This window comes from Triticum dicoccoides, chromosome 1B (genome assembly GCF_002162155.2).
Source record: "Triticum dicoccoides isolate Atlit2015 ecotype Zavitan chromosome 1B, WEW_v2.0, whole genome shotgun sequence".
NCBI lineage: Eukaryota > Viridiplantae > Streptophyta > Magnoliopsida > Poales > Poaceae > Triticum > Triticum dicoccoides.
The window spans coordinates 594,004,120-594,018,198 of NC_041381.1; positions in this window are offsets into that span (position 1 = coordinate 594,004,120).

Consider the following 14,079-nt stretch of genomic DNA (forward strand, 5'->3'; position numbering starts at 1 on the left):
AGCTCTATCATAGCTGGATGTTCCAAAAAACCTCAAACAGATCCAGAAATTGACTGGATGCATGGCGGCTCTCAGCCGCTTTATCTCCCGCCTAGGAGAAAAGGCGTTGCCCCTCTATCGCCTCCTCAGGCACACCGAACACTTCGAGTGGACGGATGCTGCCACTGCCGGACTCGAAGAAATAAAGGCCATATTGGCAACGAATCCATTCCTGGCTGCACCCAACCTGGGCGAACCTATGTTGTTATACATCGCTGCAACACATCAAGTAGTAAGCGCGGTGCTCGTCGTAGAACGAGAGACAGAAGGGCATAAATTCCCTCTTCAAAAACCAGTATACTACGTATCCACTGTGTTAACCTCCTACAAGTCCCGTTACCCGCATTATCAGAAGATAGCGTATGCGGTGTTCATGGCTTCCCGGAAGCTCCGACACTACTTTCAAGAGTGTTCGATAAAAGTGGCCTCTGAAGTACCACTCAATGACATTATAAACAACCGCGACGCAACGGGCAGGATTGCAAAATGGGCCATTGAGCTCTTACCATTCGACATAACTTACAAACCTCGGCGAGCTATAAAGTCACAAGTTTTGGCTGACTTTGTCGCTGAATGGACCGAAGCCGAACTCCCTAAAGAGTACGGCGCATACTCCAATTGGATTATGCACTTCGGCGGCTCTAAAATGTTGGCCGGACTGGGGGTTGGCATCGTATTGACGTCCCCGACCGGGGACACAGTCCGATACGTACTTCAAATAATGTATAGGACTCCAACAATGCAGCCGAATACGAGGCCCTTTTACATGGTCTCCGGATGTTAATCTCCATGGGCATCCAACGCCTAGAGGTGCGCGGGGATTCAAACCTTGCAATATCCCAAATAAATGGAGACTTTGACGCCAAGGATCCGTAAATGGCAGCATATCGCAACGCTGTCCTAAAAATGTCAGCTCGGTTCGACGGACTCGAATTCCATCACATAGCCAGGGATAATAACCAAGCGGTCGACGTATTGGCACGCATTGGCGCAAAACATGGCGCTGTCCCTCCAAACATCTTCCTGGAACGGCTGTTCAAGCCATCCGTACTATGGGAAGAGGAGTCCGGAAATAACAAACCGGAAGCAGCCACACCAACCGACACAGAGCAATTTGACATAAGCGGCGATTCCGCCGATGAAATAACACCTTCAGCCCATGACATAATGGCAGTAATTGCCTCGTGGACAGAACCATTCCTTGCCTACTTGCTTAGGCAGGAGCTTCCCGAAGACCAAAACGAGGCCCACTGCATTGTCCGGCGATCTAAAGCCTACAAGGTCTATGAGGGAGAACTTTATAAGAAAAGCACAACCGGAGTCCTTCAAAGGTGTATCTCCGAAGAGGAAGGGCGAAACCTCCTGGCTGAAATTCATGCCGGACTAGGCGGACACCACGCCGCAGCTCGGGCCCTTGTAGGAAAGGCCTTCCGTACATGATTCTATTGGCCGACGGCCCGAGCAGATGCTCAGGACTTAGTCCAACGATGCGACGGCTGTCAGCTCTTTGCTAATCAGAGCCATATGCCACCCACCGCCCTCAAAACTATACCCATAACCTAGCCGTTCGTGGTCTGGGGGCTTGACATGGTTGGACCACTTAAAGGGGGAACCCACAAGCAAAGATACCTATTGGTCATGGTGGACAAATTCACCAAATGGATAGAGGCCAAGCCAGTCAAAACGGCAGAGTCCGCACCAGTGATAGACTTTATCTCCGGGGTAGTACACCGTTTTGGTGTCCCCCACAGCATCATCACCAATAACGGCACGAACTTTACGGCCGAGGAGGTTAAATCATGGTGCAAAAATATGGGCATTAAGCTCGATTACGCTTCAGTCTATCATCCTCAAACCAACGGTCAAGTGGAACGAGCAAATGGTCTAATAATGAGCGGCATTAAACCCAGACTAGTGCGGTCACTCACAAAATCTGACACGCACTGGGTAGAGGAGCTCGACTCTGTACTCTGGGGGCTGCGGACAACGCCCAACCGTACTACCGGATTCACACCATTTTTTATGGTATACGGCGCAGAAGCAGTTTTGCCCTGCGACATCATTCATGACTCACCTCGAGTGCGCATGTACGAAGAAAGAGAAGCCGAGTTGGATCGGCAGGACAGCTTGGACGCATTGGAGGAAGAACGCGACGTCGCCAAGGCTTGTTCCGCATTTTATCAGCAACAGGCTCGAAGATACCAAAGCAGAGAAGTACAGGCCAAGACTTACAACGTTGGCGAACTAGTTCTACGTCTGCCCGACAAGAAAAAGGACAAGCTCAAGCCCAAATGGGAAGGCCCCTTCATCATCGATCAAGTCCTGACCGGCGGAGCGTACCGTCTACGAAATACATCGGATAACCGACTCGAGCCGAACCCATGGAACGCAGCCCGCCTCCGAAGATTCTATGCCTAGCGCCGGACTAAGAGTTCGTCCCTTTCCCCCGTCCAAATTTTTTATACTTCAGCTGCCTTTTTGTTTCTCTTTTTTCTCTCACCCCTATTCATAATAGCCTTCAAAGGCTTATTTGCGCATAGTTCGCACGTAATTGATGTGCTATCCGCACTCACTATACCTGGGGGCTTCTTTACAAGAAGCTTAATTATAAGGGCTTCATGCCCAGCACGCGTGTTAAACTTCCACGTGTACCTTTTATTCACCAATATATGCATCGATATGACTTAAGTTTTGGCCAAGCTGGGTTGCCTGGCTCCTGTGCTTACCCCTACATTCCCGATTGTTCGGCTAGGAGGTAAAGGGAGCACCTCTGCGATTGTTACTGCCTGGTTTGAGGTGTAGCAAACAGTTCAGCAAACTCCTCCAACAATGGCTGCACTTCACTCGGTATAGTATGCTCTTCTGTTTCAGAGCTCTATTCAAGGGAGCGCATTGTGGATACTGTGGCCGGAGACACTTGCACCATGTGTGTGACAGCATGATGACGAAGCAGCCCACGCACCTTCCTTGCTGACATCTTCTTGCAACTCACGACTTTGTCAGTAATCCCTTGGAGGGTGATACGTCTCCCCTTGTGAGAGAACCGGAGACAATGCCCCCTCCAGTTTGCCCACATGGGGCTATGATCACAAAGCCAGTCGACTCCCAGAATCAGGTCATAACAGCCCAGCGGTAGCACTTTGACATCCTGAGTGAATGAATGTCCTTGCACTCCCCATTCCAGTTGAGGCACAAAAGAATCACACCTCATCCTGTTGCCATCTGCAATAACAAACGTCGATGGAGGTGTTGGTTCAGTGGTGAGATCCATCTCCTTGACCAGTTTCTCATTCAAAAACGAGCAATCACTGCCTGAGTCCACTAGGATTAATATGTGTCGCTTGCCGATGAAACCGTGCAGCCGAAGTGTGTGCTTGGTCAAGCTCTTGGACATAGCCTCCGGTGAGCGAAGCATCATGATCTCGCTATCATCACTGGATGCATCCATCTCGTCCTCTTCTGTTGGAGGATCCTCGGCTTGGAGCACCTCAATCAGTTCCTCAATAACATGGAGAGGCACGTGATCAGGGCACTTGTGTGTTTTGCTCCATTTGTCTCCGCGGGTGAAACATAACCCTTTTTCCCTGCGGAAGGCCTTGAGAGACTCCGCCTTGTCATCTGTCTTGGAGGAGGTAGCATGACGAGCCTCATCAGATTTGCCAGTCACTTTGGACAGTACATTGTGCTTGTACTGATCACGATCATGCTTGTTCCGGTCACGATCGTGCTTGTAAAATGAACGCCTCTTGTACGGGTCCAGCTCCTCTTCCTGCAACATTGCCAAAGTACAAGCAGTATCGAGATTTTCGTGGCGATGTAACCAAATAGCAGAACGAATGTCATCCCGCAATCCCGAAACAAACTCCTCCACAAAGAAACTCTCATCTAAATTGGAATTGTAAATCAAAATTTGATGCCTTAGTTGCTCAAAATGCTCATAGTATTCAGCTACACTACCAGTTTGCCTAAGAGAACGCAATTGTCTACGGTAATTGACATACTTGTTCTTCCCAAACTTCTCCTACCAAACTGCACATAGCTGGCCAATTATCTATGCGGCCCTGGGCTTCAACATTCTGCCACCACAAGGCAGCTGTGCCCCGAAAGTTCAACACAGCATAGCGAGTTTTGAAGCTCTCCTAGACTCTAAACAACTCAAAATAAATTTCACATTGTTGCTGCCAGGGCTTAGGATTTTCCCCATCAAACTTTGGGAATTCCATGTTGGGTGTGTGCGATCCTAGTGGACGCCCCCAATGCTCACGATATGCCTTATCATCTTCATACCCTTGCTCTCCTCCCCAAAATTGCGACCCGGAATTGAGACACTGGGATGGGGCGCACATGTGACCGGGGCGCGCATCAAGGCTCCCAGGAGCCCTGGAGCATCACCCCGGAAGATATGGGCATCGCGGCGGTCACTTGACCCGGATCCAGCACGCCCGAGGTGGTAGTGGTTGGCGGCGGCTCGATCCTGATGCGGGCGCAGCAGGTGCGTGGACGGCACCGGTGCAGCCCTCAGAGATGGAGCGGTCACTCCTCCGCGGTCGATCTCCGGCTGCTCGACCCCAGGCCCCGCGTCCTGGTTGCTTGCGGGCGGCGGCCCCCTGGTCGAGGCCGTCCTGATGTCGACGGTGGCCGGCCCCTCTAGCGACGTGGACGCGCCGCCGCCCCCATTGATCTGCATGACCTCCATGGCCGCCTTCGTCTGGGCTTGCTCCTCTTTCAACTCCGCCACTGCCCCCTTCAAATCCTTGAACTCCGCGAGCAGCTGCTTCATCAGATCGGCCATAGTCTGATTCTACTCGTTCATCTCCTCCACTCTTTGGCTCATGGCCTTGATCTGCTGGTTCTGTCTGTTTGGCGCCAGCATGGGCAGGATCGGTTGCTCTGAATACCAATTGTCATGAACTAGGTCTCCAGGGAAGTGAAATTGAAGAGGGAATTGGGAATTGGAGGTAATAGACAGAGGGTTAGGTTCAGGCAAGAGGATAGTTAATCAGACTTTTCATGCCCTTCTCTCCTCACCTGCAACGCCTTAAGAGACGAGGACACACACACGCTCACCGCTCACTGATTCATTACATGGGCCTGACCCTAGTCACAGGACGCAACCCGGTACACCGGTGGGCCGTGACAACACGGAAGGTTTCGGAGCTCTGGCACGGCGACCGGCGCGGCAAGCAATCTTCCCCGTTAGACAAATACAGTAGAGAATTCCGTCCCGCCCCAACGAGGACGACTCTCTCCTCCTGCTCTATTGAATTAATGATGACAATTAAAGCCGAGTTCGTGTTGCGCCAGTACGTACTAGCTACCCCTTGGACCCAAGTACACCACCAAGGCTCACCATCACTGGAGCCAGCAGACGCAAGCCACCGGGACGTCGCGACAGCACTTCTACTTCGCTACAACCCCCCATAAACACATCAACGCATGCGATTTTTTCATACTCTTTCATAATAAAAGATAGGATGGTCTTTTTTTTAAATACGTCTTGAACATATACACATGAGGCACCCTCTACTGGGCCGGCCCATTGGTGACAGTTGTAGGGAGGGTGACCCAAGAAGTAAAAAGTCATAAAATAAGTGCATGCACCCGCTAAGAATCGAACCACATACCTCTCGCACATAAAATTGAGTGGCTCACCAATCAAGCTAACTAGTGTTTGTGAATAAATAGGAGCGTGCGAACTTAGACTAGCCATAGTGGGAGTAACTTCAATAGTAACATCGAGTCCAACTCAGCCAATTTGCTTATGTGGCAGTGAGTTAATGAGGAGAGAGGTAGTTATAGTAACTTAGCTAGTTACTGTAACATCACATGTCCCAATGCAATATGAGTCTATAACCTATAAATGAAGTTTTGCATGTTACCACACTTATATTACTACCCACTACGAAGGTAGTAACATAGTCTAGGAATATGTGTATGTTACTAGTGTATGTTACTCACCATTGTGGTTAGTCTTAAGAATCCCTCCGCCCAGATTTATTGGGCGCTTGAGCCAAAACGGGAAGACGAAGAAAATTACACAGGCAGAGAAATTGGAAATAAATCTCTTAGCTAATCGCCATTAATTACGCCTATTAACTAAACGTGCATGCAATGCCTACTGCCTGATCCAATCAAAAAGCCCCATGCGCTAGCTGAAACCGGATCCTCTAACATTGAAAAGGGAAGTTAGAGAAGCTACAGTATTCTAACTTTCTTTCTTTCTATTTATATGATTAAGACTAAAATGATTTAAACTAATTTGCAAATTAATGATCTATTGTGTACATTTATAGTAATTACATACAAACAACTGATGGTGAAATAAAATTAATTTTAAATTATTTATATCTATAGTAAATATCAACAGTAAACAACTTACTAACTACCTACTAATATCCTCTAAATTTCCTTCTTTATTTTACACCAGGCTAGCACTGTAGCATGGTGACTTTCCTTTTCAATGTTAGATGATCCGGTTCCGCGCTAGATTCCATGGAGAGACGCTGGAATCAAGGGCATAAAGTGACGTGCTTAAATGCAGCAACCTTTTTTTAGAAACTATGCAGCAGCCTAATAAACATGGTAGTACGAGTTTTGGTGGCTCTCGGAAGACTCGGACCCAATAAACCAAATGGAGGGAGTAACATCACGGTAGAATTCAAAAACGTAGAATCCAGGCATCTTTTCAATTTTTTGAACTTTTGTTGAAAATTCTGAATGAACTTCCAAAAGTTGTATAATGTTTCAAAATCCAACATTTTTTGAACAACTTGAGCACATTTTGAAAAAACTCATTTTGCATAAAAGCATGAATATTTTTTGAAAATTTTGAACAACATTTTTTAAAAGCATGAACATTTCAAAAAATTGAAGGAGATATGTTAGTTCAAAATGTTAAGAAACTTTTACTCGAACAACATTTTGAACACTTTTAAAGAAATATGAAGAGACACCAAAACTTCCGTTGAACATGCTAGTTTTGGACACCTTCTGTTTGGGCCTACACGGACACCTTCCGTTGAACATGGTCTAGTTTTCGACATTCTTGAGATGACACCAATTTTTGCTAGCAGATGGGCATGCGCATGGTAGACATCCATGTCAGGTTTGAATGAATTCTGACACCTTATGCACGTTGCGTGACGTCTGGCCATTTACCAGTCATTTTCACCGAGAACTCCAGAGAATGCAAGAATTGTCAAAAACTTAAATATCTTGGGTTGGTGCCTTGAATTGATCATATAAGCTCATGGATAAAGTTCGGGATCAATTGAAGATGCAAAAAAATTACTCTCATACAGACCCATGTGGCCTACCTGAACACCCTTCATTGAACATGATATATTTTTGAACATGCGTGAAATGACCCCAAGTTTTGCCAGCAGGTGGGCATGCCCATGGTAGGGATCCACGCCGGGTTTGAACGAATTTCGACATTATATGCAAGTTGCATCACGTCCGACCATTTATCAGCCATTTTCACCAAGAAAACTCCAGAAAATGCAAGAATTGGCAAAAACTCAAACAACTTGGCATGGTGCCTTTGATTTGGCCATTTAAGCTTCTTCTCAATATAAATTATAAAATTTGATCTGGAATTTCACAAAATGTCCATGTACTTATACGGACCCTTCTCGCCTGCCCGAACAACTGTCGAACATGGTTTATTTTTGGACATGCATGAAATGACTCCAACTTTTTCCATCGGGTGGGCATGCACATGATAGACATTCATGGCAGGTTTGAACGATTTTCGACATCGTATGCAAGTTGCGGCACCTCCATCCATTTATTGGTCGTTTTTCACCGAGAAAACTCTAGAAAATAAAAATTCGAAAACTCAAACAACTAGGCATGGTGTCTCGAATTGGTTATATATGTTCATGGAAAATTATTGGGGTCATTTGACGATGGAAAAAAATGTGCTCTCACACGGACCCTTTTAATCTATACGAACACCATCCATTGAAAATGGTCTATTTCACAAAAGGTTATTGTTTCGTGAAAACTATTCACAATGTTCAAAAATGTTCCTATTTAGAATTTTTTTTCTCAGAACTCAAAAAATGTTTGGGAATTTTAAAAAATGTTCGCACTTTTGAAAAATTGTTCAGAACTTAGAAAATACTCCCATTAACAAGTTTAGTTTTGTAAATTCCAAAAATGTCCTCGTGTTTTCAGAAAATGGTTCCTGTCATAAAAGGCTTGTTTCTAGAAAAATGTTTTTTCAAAGTTTGTTAGAGTTGTTGAAACAATTGTTGGATTTTCAAACATTACTCGTTTAACAAAAATATTCATGAGTTTCAAAGAACAAGATAAAAAGTCCAAAAACTACCCGGATTCTCCGTTGTAGTTAGTTCTTAAAAAGGCGCGCCCTTTATTAATCAACAACGCGTCTCAGGTTAGCTGGTTAGCGGCTTGTCTTTTTCACCTAGAGGCGCAGAGTTCGAATTGTTGTGAGGTCGCTCTTTATTCCATTTTTTGCGATTATATCGCTGCCGTAGGTGCGACCGCTACTGCGGCCACCTTCTTGGGCCGGCCCAATCAGGGTACGTACAGCGTACATACAACTTGTCTCAAAAAAAAAAATCATACGTCATACATGTGAAAAAGTCCAGATTACCCTTTATACGTTTTGCGTGCGAACCTCCAGATCTGACGCAATAAAGCACCCGCCGTAGACGGACTCCACCAACGATCCACCGCCCGCGCGGCCAAGCACACTGGCCAGCATCTCCTGCGGATGTCGCCAGCCGCCGGACGACGCCGCCTCGCCGGCACGGCCGCTACCCTAGGAACCGCAGGCCTCCGATGCGATCTGGTCCGCAGGTCGACGAGATCAACCCGAGCGCCGAGATACCCGCCGCCACCTTCCCCAGCGCCCGCGCGGGCTCTCTCGGCAGCCGTCTTCGGTGGCGGCGAGGGGGGAAGGGGGGCTGAAAGGGTGGCTGGGCGGCGGATCCCTAATCGCCCCCGAGTTGCCCCTGGGGTGACGCAAGGGCCGCGGTGGGTCGTTACGAGAGAGCACGTCGAGCTCTGGTTCAATTAATTCAGAGATGAACGGCCTTCTTTATCAAAGATAAAGTTGTGCTACTGTGGAAATTTTCCAAAGCTATGTATTGTCTACGATGAGCTCATTTTCTTACCAAAATTTGCCAATGATGGGCTTGACCTCTGTACAGTACACTCTTCCTAGTCCAGACTGGTTTTGGACGAAGCTAGCAACTCATTTCTTAGTTATTTTTATTGATGTTTAATTAGCCGTGGAGATCAACCATGTGAGCTAACCATGGAAGCAGGCAGCCAGGCATGCATGTTTCTAGGCGAGGTTGGCCGTACGGTACAAGGTCCCATTTTGTCCACGAGGATGGAGTTACAATCATTGGGCCATATTGCCATGAACCGCGTTGGTTAGGTGCATCGTGTTGATCTTGGTACAGAACTGAAAGTGCACTACAAATCTTCCTCTTACAAAAACCCAACAAATCCAGCATTTATTATTTAAATAATTGATAAAGCTACTATATCCACTAACCTACCCGAGGACTAGACTCATTACCAAGACATATTTCGCTACTTGTCTACCGGAGGACCGACGGCTTTGTGTCACTCCATACCATTCAGACCTTTTATAAGGAGTATGCCTTCCCTAAGCAGAGGTGGAATAGTTTGTTTTTCATCCTACCCACTTCTCCTGTCTTAGAACCACGTAGTCTCATTTCATATGTTATTTGTTGTGTCTCTACACAACATGGATGTGGATTTGGTATATATAGGCATATGAGGCATCAGGAATTAACGGTTAATCATGGGAATTGCAACATGTATTCTCCGGTGCGCGCTATCATCTTCGATGTTCCTCTCAGGCACAACGACATAAGCTTAGCCTTCGGTCACCGCGTCCCTTACCGCCATACCCTAATGCTCTAGTCATCCCATATTCCATGTTCCCGTGCCACCTTTATAAAGCGGCGTGATGATATTTGATCAACGGGGATTGAAGAAGATTGGTTCAAGTTGAAACATGCTATGCTGTAATGGTGGGCTGAGACGAAGGAGCCAGCGTAGTAGAGGGATAGGTAGATGTAGTGAGTGAAAAAAGTACTTGTAAATTTAGCTCCTTTTTTGGGTAACAGTTCTTTCCCCTTTTTTTCTTTTTGAGAAAGAGGAAAGTATAGTTTTCCCCGTTAATCCTTCCTCATGGATCAACATCCCCTAAACTCTAAAACCCGATTATGCCCCCCCCCCCCACCCCCAAAAAAAATCTGCAAAACCGGGTGAATGTGGTTTTGCACGCTTGCTGACATGTCAAAAATCCCCACAATCTCCACGCGCAGCGCGGCCGTGCCGGCTCCCCTCTCCGCGCCCTACGTCCTCCATGCACGACAAGGTGTACGCGTACGCCGGGCAACACAGCACCGTGTACGTCAATTCCATCTGCCAGCTAGTCAAGATCGAGTTCACTGATGTCAGTGCGCGCCGCCGCAGCTGACCAGGGCGGAGAGGACGTACGTGCAGCGACTGTACGTGGAGGCGTTCGAGCAGCTGGAGAACCTCAGGAGGCCGAGCCCGCCGCTATGCTCGTCCACGCCGGCCACAACAACAACTTTCCAATGCTGCAAAGTAAGCATCCGACCTTCAGACCACTCACGTCATGCCCATGCTTCCGAATTCTAATGTGTTATGTTCAAAACCTTCTTCTTTCAGACGCAGCGCCGGCCGCAGCGCCGCATCTTGTGCCGACCCCGATCTGGTTCCAGAACAACCCAGAGATGGACTTCCAGATTGTGGATGATGAGCTCTCTGGCCGAATGGCAACTTCGCCTTTCGGATGTTCAGATCCTTCTCATGAAGGATAAAGATGTAGCAGCAGAGTTTCAACGGGGGGCGGGGACAAGAGGCGATCGATTCGAGTGAAATTTTTTGGTTTAGTTCGTGTACTTTGATGTAGTTTTATTTCTCCTGCGAAGTTGTGACATGAGTGATCTGTAAAGGCCAGACTTAAAACCTGATCACGCCAGCTGCTCCTCACCGGACTGTACTTGCTGGAGCACATGAAGACCGGTCTCACTGGTCAGATGGTGGCATTCGACACGACGGATGAGACCTTCCGGCAGGTGCCTCCTGCCCTCCTTCGGCCGTCACCTGCAAGGAGCACTTGCAGCTTCTCATCAAGGACAGGTCACTAGGGGCGTCTGATCTAGGCCACCTGTGCATGGACCTCTGGGTTCTCGAGGACTACAGCGGCGGTGCGACTACCAAGTCCTCGATTCCGATGGCGTTAGCTTCATTGCATCCATCGGGCTGGTTGATTCGATTGACCGGCGATCCATTCCGACGGGCGGTAACTCTATTCCCTTGTAGCCAGGAAGGAGGGCGGGGATCAGAGACGGCACGGTGGCGCTGTGCGGGAAGGTCTATAGAGATTTTGGGCAAGTCAACAAGCTAGGTGCAAAACCACCCTAAATCCTCCCCAAAACCACACATGGCCACATTTATCTTGTCTACAAAAACATGGCCACATTTATCTAGTTTTATAGAGTTGATGGGGCTACTACGCATCGTCCGACCGATCTTTTTAAAGGATCCGACGCCTCGCGAGCCGTTAGACACGACAAAATCATATGGCCGAACGTCTTTCTCTTCTTTGCAACAATGACCTTGTTGCGGAAACTCTTGTAACACAGATTGTGTTGCGGATTTTTTTGCAGCATCCGTCGTGTATGGGATTTATTTTTTGCAACATATGTCATGTTGCAGTTTGTTTCCGTCTTCACTGTTTTTTGCAACAAAGGTATTGTTGCAGAAAAACTTTGCAGCTGAGGTGATGTTGCATATATTTTTTCCTTTGTCTTCATCTCTGTATGGTGTGCGGAACAAACTTATGCAACATAACTGATGTTGCAGAAATCTTGCTTGCAACAGAGTAGATGTTACAAAACAAAACACCACCGCCGTTCGCGGTGAGCCCGTCGTAGGGAGAGAGACATGCTTGGTCCAGTAAGCCACATGTCGATCAAGGGAGGCGGCGGACACCCGCGTTAAATCCGCCGGTTGAGCGATAGCCTTTTCTGTTAAATAATCTAGTTTTAGAGTTTAGAGGAATATTGGTCCACGAGGAAGGGTTTAAGAGGGGAAACTATACTTTCTTCTTTGAGAAAACCACACATTTGGTTGTTTTTAGCCTGCCTCGTGGCCCGTACGCACGTCGACCTGGCCGTATTGCCATGGCGAGGTGTGAGGCCCTTACCTACTTTCCTGGACAGCCACTGTTGATTCTCGTACATATTCCTATGTGATTTCTCAAAAAACACATGTATTCCTCTCGGCGGGCTGCCTTGTGTTTGTGTGTCTGTTTTCTCAAAAAGAAAATCTTTGATGAATTTTGGAGTTACCCGAACATTTTTTAAGTTTCAAGAAAATATCTAAAATTAATGATATTTTATGAAAATGGTGAACATTTTTTAGTATACACAAACATATTTTTAAACTGCATGAACATTCTTTAGAATTGATGAGCTTTTTATAAAATAAACACAAAAATGAGAATATTTTTCAAAAATATGTGACCATCTTTATGAAAGTCGAGTAGATTTTTTCAAATTCTTCAAAAAAAAATATACGGATATTTTTATATTTTAGAAAAGGTAAAAATCCTTGAACCTTTTAAATAATACGAACATTTTTGTAAATTTTATGAAAAAATCTTAGGAAAAACCATAACAGAAGTTTAGTAATGTGGTAACACCCAAATCAAGTCCGTCTTATGAAAAAAATTATATATGTGGGAGTCCTTGAGAAAACATTGCTTACATACCGATTGGCCCGACTAGTGTCATCTTTCTTTCTATAGCTTTGCATAATGATCTGCCTTCTACAAGGGTCTATATACCGATTAGCGCTTTTGTTACTATGTTTGGGAGTTGTAAGGATGTTGTTGACGTCCTTCAACCCAATGTTATCAAATTTTTCTTTGTCATAAACTTATGTAGTTGGCTTTTGTATCATTGGATGGTTCCACTAATGAACTCAAAGATGAACACCCTTTTCTCAAAGGCAAAGTTGTGCTTCACATTTTTCCACAGTATACATTGTCTACCACAAACTCATTTTCCTACCAAACTTTGCAAAAGATACCACGACGGTTTCTTGAAAAAGGCTCCTAAAGCTTGCCAAACAGGCCATACACCTCGATGATAAGTGGGGTCGTCTACGTTGTTGGGCCCAACTTTTCTATAGTACATGCTCTTCCTAGTTCACTGACTGGACTGGTTTTGGACGAACCTGGCAACTCATTTCTTAGTTCTTTTTACTGATGTTTAATTAGCCATGCAAAATAACTGTGTGAGTTGCTAACCATTTGTGCAGGCAGCCATGCATGCATCTTACTAGTTGAGATTGGGTGCACAAGCTCCCATTTTCTCCATGAGGACGGAGTGAAAACCATTGGGCTCTATTTTCATGAACTGTGTTGGTTAGGTGCATCATGTTGATCTTGGTATGTTATGTTGGGGAACGTAGTAATTTCAAAAAAATTCCTACGCATACGCAAGATCATGGTGATGGCATAGCAACGAGAGGGGAGAGTATTGTCCACGTACCCTCGTAGACCGTAAGCCGAAGCGTTATGACAACGCGGTTGATGTAGTCGTATGTCTTCATGATCCGACCGAACCAAGTACCGAACGTACGGCACCTCCGAGTTCAGCACACGTTCAGCTTGATGACGATCCCCGGACTCCGATCCAGCAAAGTATCGGGGATGAGTTCCGTCAGCACGACGGTGTGGTGACGATGATGATGCTCTACCGGCGCAGGGCTTCGCCTAAACTCCGCGACGATATGACCGAGGTGGAATATGGCGGAGGGGGGCACCACACACGGCTAAGGAACGATCCGTAGATCAACTTGTGTGTCCTAGGGTGCCCCCCTGCCCCCGTATATAAAGGAGCAAGGGGGGAGGCCGGCCGGCCCTAGGGGGCGCGCCAAGGAGGGGGGAGTCCTCCTCCTAGTGGGAGTAGGACTCCCCTTTCCTAGTCC